At 38.2% G+C, this 7401-nt stretch overlaps 1 long non-coding RNA gene across 2 annotated transcripts; it reads right to left on the bottom strand.

The window, feature by feature from the left end:
* Positions 1 to 1404: 1404 nt before the first annotated feature.
* On the bottom strand, positions 1405 to 7174 carry LOC308187979. 2 transcript variants are annotated; one of them, XR_013945045.1, is made up of 4 exons: positions 5918 to 7174; positions 5449 to 5524; positions 3747 to 3820; positions 1405 to 3055 (listed from the first exon to the last, which is right to left on the bottom strand). It is a non-coding gene; the product is annotated as an uncharacterized lncRNA (long non-coding RNA). The 2 variants fall into 2 exon arrangements; XR_013945046.1 differs by having other exon boundaries at positions 6270 to 7174.
* Positions 7175 to 7401: the final 227 nt, after the last annotated feature.

The raw sequence follows: 7401 nt of genomic DNA, 5'->3' as shown, positions 1-7401 counted from the left end.
AAATTAATTCGTTTTTATATATGAGTAGAATATATCACAGAATCACAGAATCACAGAATGTTAGGGATTGTAAGGGATCTTGAAATATCATCTAGCCCAATCCCCCTGCCAGAGCAGGAACCCCTAGATCAGGTCACACAGGAACATGTCCAGGCGGGTTTTGAAAGTCTTCAGAGAAGGAGACTCCACAATCGCCCTGGGCAGCCTGTTCCCAGGTGTTCTGTCACCCTCACCGTGAAAATGTTTCTTCTCATATTAAATGGAAAATCCTATGTTCCAGCTTGCACCTTTACATATTTATAAATATTAATAAGGTCAATATATTTGTATTATCGAAGATTTTAAACAGAAGATATTTAAAGCTCATGATTAAATTATTTACCTAATTTTAACTTTATCATCATATGCATAAGTTGGGAATACTGTAAACACCCTCTCTGTGATTCAAATAACGTTAGAAACATCCACTTCTCATTTGGGCTACAATGCCATAACGGTGAAAAGAATTCATCTCACTGTAGTTTCCTTATGGAGAATTACTAGGCAAAAGCCAATTAGAACTTTTCATACTGCCACTTCTGTATTAGAGGTGTTGTTTAAGTGATCTTGCTGCTGTTTCTTTTCTCAGCATCTGGACCTATGCCAGAAGTTCATGGGGATATAATTAAGGTCTTTGCATGCCAAAGAGTGAATGAAAAACTCATGAAACATTACCAAGTAGTGTTTAGGGGGTAAGTTTTAAAGAAAGTCCTGCCAGAGTAGAGGAAATGATGCAAGATCTGGAAGTGGTAAATGCTTTGGGGATATTTTAAGAGAACCAGACAGCTGCTCAGGAAACTGAAAACATACCATCGTGTTCATTAGTTCTTATTCCTGAAGAGAGGTTGAATTTGGGACCAGTTCAAAGCGAGGGGCAAAGGATTAAGAGCGTATCTCATTCTTCAAACTTGCAGGAAAGCTCAGCTGTCATGCCACATTAAACAAGTTTCTACTATGTACAGAAAAAAAAAATGAATCCATTATATGTACTAACAATTTCTGCTGTACAAGAACAAACCATCAAAATGCACTTAGGTTACATAGTGTTTGATATACACTATAACCTGTGTTACAGTACTTTGTGACTGTAAATATTCATTTAACCATTTAGTTTATGGCACATCACTTTTAATAAATCTGATAAAAGCATAGCTTTAGAGGTAGAGACTGCCATTCTTTAATAATGAAAAAAAATATCTTTACACTCTGAGTTTTGAGTCTGGTAAGGAATTGGCTGGGTGGTCATACTCAAAGAGTTGTGGTCAATGGCTCGATGACCAAGTGGAGATCAGTAAGGAGTGGTGTTCCCCAGGGATCAGTACTGGGACTCATGTTGTTTAACACCTTAGTCAGTGACACGGACAGTAGAATCAAGGGCACCCCTCAGTAAGTAAGCAGATGACACCAAGCTGTGTGGTGTGGTTGAGACTCTGGAGGGAAGGGATGCCATCCAGAGGGGCTTTAATAGTCTAATCTTAAATACAGGCTGGACAGAGAATGAATTGAGAGCAACCCTGAGTAGAAGGACCTGGGGGTGTTAGTTGATGAGAAGCTCAACATGAGCCAGAAATGTGTGCTTGCAGCCCAGAAAGCCAACTATATCCTGGGTTGCATCAAAAGAAGCATGACGAGCTGGGCAAGGGAGGTGATTCTCCCCCTCTACTCTGCTCTCGTGAGATCCCACCTGGAGTACTGTGTTCAGCTCTGGGGCCCCCAGCACAAGATGGACATGGACCTGTCAGAGCAGGTCCAGAGTAGGGCCACAAAGATAACCGGAGTGCTGGAGCATCTCTCTTATGAAGAGGCTTAGGGAGTTGGCATTGTTCAGCCTAGAGAAGAGAAGGCTCCAGGAAAAAACTTATAGTGGCCTTCCATTACCTGTCACTCCTGTAATGAGAAACACTGAAGTGGACTCAGCACTCCAGATGCCTCACCAGTGCTGAGCACAGAGAAAGGTGAGCTCCCTTGAGCTTCTGGCAATGCTTCTCCTACTGCAGCCCAAGAGTCGATTGGCCTTCTTTGGCTGTAAGGGCATATAGTTCCAGGTTGATTTGGTGTGTAACAGAACATGCGTGCAAGGCATTATTCCTGACCAGGTGCAAATTATTTCCCCTTTTTTGAATTTCATGACATTATTGTCCACCCTGTTGATGTCTTTCTGAAAGGCAGAACAACCACGTGTTTTGTCAGTAACTCCTCCCATTTTTGTATAGTCTGCAAACTTGCTGAGGGTACACTCTGTCCAATCATCCATGTCATTAATGAAGCTGTTAGACATTTTTGCAGGCAATATTAAACCCTGGAGCACACTATTGGAGACTGGACTCCAGCTGAACTTTGTGGTGCTGATTGTAACTCTACGAGCCTAGCAGTTCAGCCAGTTCTAAATCCGCCTTATTTTCCACTTATCTGGTCCATACATTTTCAGTTTGTCCATGAGGATGTTATGTGAGGCAATGTTAAAAGACTTGCTTAAGTCAATCCTTCTGGTGCTATATCCCCTTCTCTGCTCATGTCTTCTTGTACGCCTTTTATTATTTATCTTTTTTAAATAGGTGTAATACACGGTAGTGGTGTAGCCTGGGAGGCAGCTAAGCATAACACAGCTATTTGTGGCACCACACAGCGTGATGCAGGACAAATTAAATAAATAAATAAATAAAATAAAAATTGTGGGTTGAGCTACGTACAGTTTAATAAGAAAGAAAAGGAATAAAAAAAATAAAAACAAAACCAAAAAGAATACACTAAGCAAGTGATGCAGTTGCTCACCACTAGCTAGACCACATTGGTCTAGTTCACATTGGCTAGACCAATGCCTAGCCAAACAGCCCAAGCAACAGCAGTCCTCTGGCCAAATCCCCCCAGGTTTATTGTTCAGCATGACACCCTTTTGGCCAGTTTGGGTCAGCTGTCCTGGTTCTGTCCTCTCCCAGCTTCTTCTGTACCCCCAGCCTACTTGCTGTCAGGGCAGCATGATGAGCTGAAAAGTCCTTGGCTCTGTGTAAGCACAACTCTGCAACAATTAAAACATCATTGTGTTATCAACATTATTTCCATCTGAAATCCAAAACACAGCACCATACCAGCTACTAGGAAGAAAATTAACTCTATCCCAGCTGAAACTAGGACACAGAAACAAGAGAACTGAAAAACATAAACTGTTCAGAGTTTGCTGACCCAAAAGGCACTAAAATTCATTAGATAGAGACATACATTTTCCATAAATTCAAGAAAAAATTGCTTTCACCTCTTTTTCTTGTGCTTGACAGACCATAATCTTGTGCTTAAGCTCTGCTAAAATCCAAAAATTAAATGGTGTATCACTAGATGTCTCTGGGGCATAAATTCTCTCAGATGCAAAGCATCTGAGATATATGAACAAGATATATGAAGAGAATCAAGTCCTCATAAAATTCATCTGTATTTCCTGTCTTTTTCAGATACTGTTTGAAGATTTAAGGATAGTTGTATTTGACTTTATACGTGATCTACTTATTACAACGACTGCCCTATAAGTCTACTAACTATAACACTTGGGGATTTTACGTTGAGTGCTTTAGAAATCAAAATGCAGAATTTCTACTGTCTATTTTCTGGGCAAAGATTGACTAGTATGTCCTTCATATTCATCTAAACAAGATGAATTTTGTGTTCTCTCTGGTGGCACAGTTTCACTAGGATATATTGATAGTGCCTTATCCCACCTCTTAGTCAGGAGTCACTCTGGACCAGAATGCAGAACTGTCAATATGCTGTGTACATTGTATGTGAACATTTCCTGGAAATTAAAAGTAATAATAATAATAATAAATGCACACCCTCTGGTCATATGGTTACATGAAATACAGTTATTGTTGATTTCTTTTAAAAAACGTATGCAATCAGATAACAACAGGAAGAGAATATGAGGTTTTGTCCCTGAATAGACACATTTTCTATACATTCAGAAGCTTTTGTCCTGGAAACATGGAATTTTAAACATATCCAAATTTTACTATTTCCTATTATTTTGAGTTAACCCTAGTAGGCAACTAAGCACCACTCAGCTGCTCGCTCACTACCATGTGCAGTGGGAGAGGGAAGAGAATCAGAAGGCATAAAGCAAAGGCTGTGTGTACAAGCAAAACAAAATAAGGAATTCATTCACGACTTCCTATCAGCAAAGAGATGTGTAGCCATTTCCAAGAAAGCAGGGTTTCACCACATGTAAAAGTTACTTGGGAAGAAAAATACCAGAACTCTTAACATCCACCCTTCCTTCTCTGTTCCCCCAGCTTTTATTACTGAGCATGTCATCATCTGGTACGGAATATCTCTTTGGGCAGTTGGGTTCAGCTGTCCTGGCTATGTCCCCTCCAAGATTCTTGTGTACCCAGGTTCTTGTGCACTGACATGAGAAACTGAAAAGTCCATAACTCTGTGTAAGCACTGTTCAGCAATAGCTAAAACATTGGTGTGTTATCAACGCTGTTTTGGTCACAAATCTAAAGCATACTACCATGAAAACTACAATAGAATCACAGAATCATTTAGGTTGGAAAAGACCTTTAAGATCATCACATCCAAACTTTAACCTAGCACTGCCAAGTCCACCACTAAACCATAAAAAATAAATAAATAAATAAATAAATAAATAAACAAACTCTATCCCAGCCCAAACCGGTATACTCGTGCTTAGTTTTTATCTAAAGTCTACCTACTGCACCACTTATAGTACCGTGGAGTAATAGCATTGACTTGATAATCAAACTTGACTAAAACAGGTTGGAAATATATGAAAGGAAAATAAGATATATCTGTATCATATTAATATCTTGTTAGTACTTAGTATATTATTTTATCTGCTAATTTGCTATTCGTTGCATTTCTATTATAACAGACTGGTTTTAGAGAAATTTCAACTCTAGCTTCAATGAAAATTGCATTCACCCACATGAACAAACACACAGGATTAAAGAGTAATGAAATGATAATTTCATTGCATTATAGATGCTCTTCCCCAACAGTGCTAATAAATAACCAAGTGATATCCAATACTATAATAGAGATAAAGAAATTTTTGATTCATGCTTTCATAGAAAAACAATAATTTTACTGTAAGATTACAGAAAAAAAAAAGAACTAGAGAAAAATTCAGGAAATTTGAATTCTTTCTTTTACTGTATCATTTCTGTTTGGATTTTACAGAGCTATGGATTTAGTTTTTATATATATATATAATTTATTTTTTTCCTTTCCTCAAGAAAATTAATAGGTAGTTTATTGTATATCACTAAATAGGAAAGAACCTTACTCTAAGCATACTTTATACACAGTATCAAGTTGAAAACAACAACAAAAAACAACAACAACAACAACAAAAACATCTACAGCTCTGCACACCTTAACAAAGTACAGCACATTTACCTGAGAGCTTGGCCCAGAAAACTATTTTTCTCTCTTCCTCCAGAATGGTCGCATGCTCTACTTCTGCCAGCTGGCCCTACAACAATAATTAGGGATGTTAGTCTCTGCCTACGTGGAATAATTGCAGTGTAATTATCCTTACCATCCTGAAAAGACTCGTGAATAGAAGAAAAAAAATCCTATGATTGGACCAAGGACAAAAGGATAAGCAACAGACTGCTTGTCACTAAGAAGTACATCACTTTGGACTAGACCCATATCCTAGACACATATCCTGAGACTGCAAGCATGTAGCTTTTTTAATGTTTGCCCCTTGAAATGAAATATAGGATTCTATGGAAGTGTATGGACTTCTTATATAATATTGAGCAAGAAGTGCACACGACACCTCAGGATGAGATTCCAAAAGGTGATACAAAGCTTTTTGAAAACAAAAGCTTGCCGGCAGCTAGAAAGCAAGAACTCTCACACTCTGTGTTGGCTCATCCTGAGACCACAGACTTCAGTTAATTGGCCTTCACAGCTGCAAGTGCTATCCTAAATACAGAGTTCATGTTTCTTTTAAGGTAAGTCTTAATTTCCAGTATTTAGTTCACTCACCCTGGATATGAGGTTGCTATTTGAAAAGTTGAAAATTCCATTTTCAACCTCACAATAACACTTCTTAACTATTATATTGCAGAATATATTGATAACCATCTGAGGCTGTTATTTCTCTCTCTTCTTGTAGCCTTGTCACAGGGACAAACAAAACAAAACAAGATTCACTGAGGGCAGGAAAAATAGAAAAATGGATAGATGTTGTTTTTACAGCTACTCACCTTAAGGGTAGGGAGGGTCAATCTCAAGTCCATGCATTCTGAATGAGACAGTCACTGGATAAAACACAAATATACTGATAGTTCCAAGAACAAAACTGAATATTTCCATGTAATATCTATGGAGACTAAGTAATTCAGATTCTTTTTTACTGGAAGAGTGTATCTTGAATTGTTCCTTCTGTGCAAACAGATTCTTCACTGTTAGTCCCTAAGACACTGGATACATGCTGTGAGCACACACATATGGGCACAGGACTCTTCCTTTGACACCCTACTCAGGACAAGTTGGTCTTGGTTTTGACCTGGAGTCCAGGTCAAAAGTCTTGAATGCTCAGCCTGGAGATTAATTACCTTTAGCTTCAACCACCAATCTAAGCAAATCTTAAAGCCTTTGTTTGAGGTAGCTCTTAGATATTTTTGTGAAATGGATCCTTTTGATAATTTTGGCCCTGATCAGGTTCAGCTGCATGAGAGGTCCTAAGCAGTTTTGTACCTATCAGAAACCTACTGTGCACATGTGCAGCAGTTTAATTGTGACAAGAGAAAATACAAGAGTAAGCATCCCTGGAATAGTTAATAAATGACTAGGGGATTTCAGATCACAGTATTGGACCTAGGGGAAAAAAAGAAAAAAAAAAAAAAAAAGGCTTAAACTCTCTACTGGAATTGACTATTTATATCAGTGCAATTTGCAAGTGTATATAAAATATTCAGACCACTTCAATGTAAGCAGTAGGGAACTAGAAAGGCACAGCCCCTACCAATTTGTTTCAATGCCATAACTCAAAATTCTAAGTTCAGTCTTGTGATATTTTTTCTAGTAAAAATTCAGAACTGTGGACTTAATAATAGTGGGTTTAAAAAAAATCTTGTAGCAATAATTATTTCTATGACAGTCCAAACACTGAAGATCTTTTTGTGATTACAGTCACACAGCACTGAATCTTTCAGCATTGCTGTCACAGAGCTCTTAGTAAAATTCAAGCCAGCTACTTATCATTCAGTTCTTCAACTGGAAAACCATTAAACAATAAATAGAAACATGAACGGGAAGAAGGATATATTCTTGCATGATCTCCCTTGCCAGGGAAATGACTCTTTGGCCTCTGAGTACTTGGCTTGCTAATTCTTT

This window comes from Anser brachyrhynchus, assembly GCF_964034855.1.
Source record: "Anser brachyrhynchus genome assembly, chromosome: 1".
Lineage (NCBI taxonomy): Eukaryota > Metazoa > Chordata > Aves > Anseriformes > Anatidae > Anser > Anser brachyrhynchus.
The sequence above is the reverse complement of the archived record's forward strand: the minus strand, read 5'-3'. Positions and strand labels throughout refer to the sequence as shown.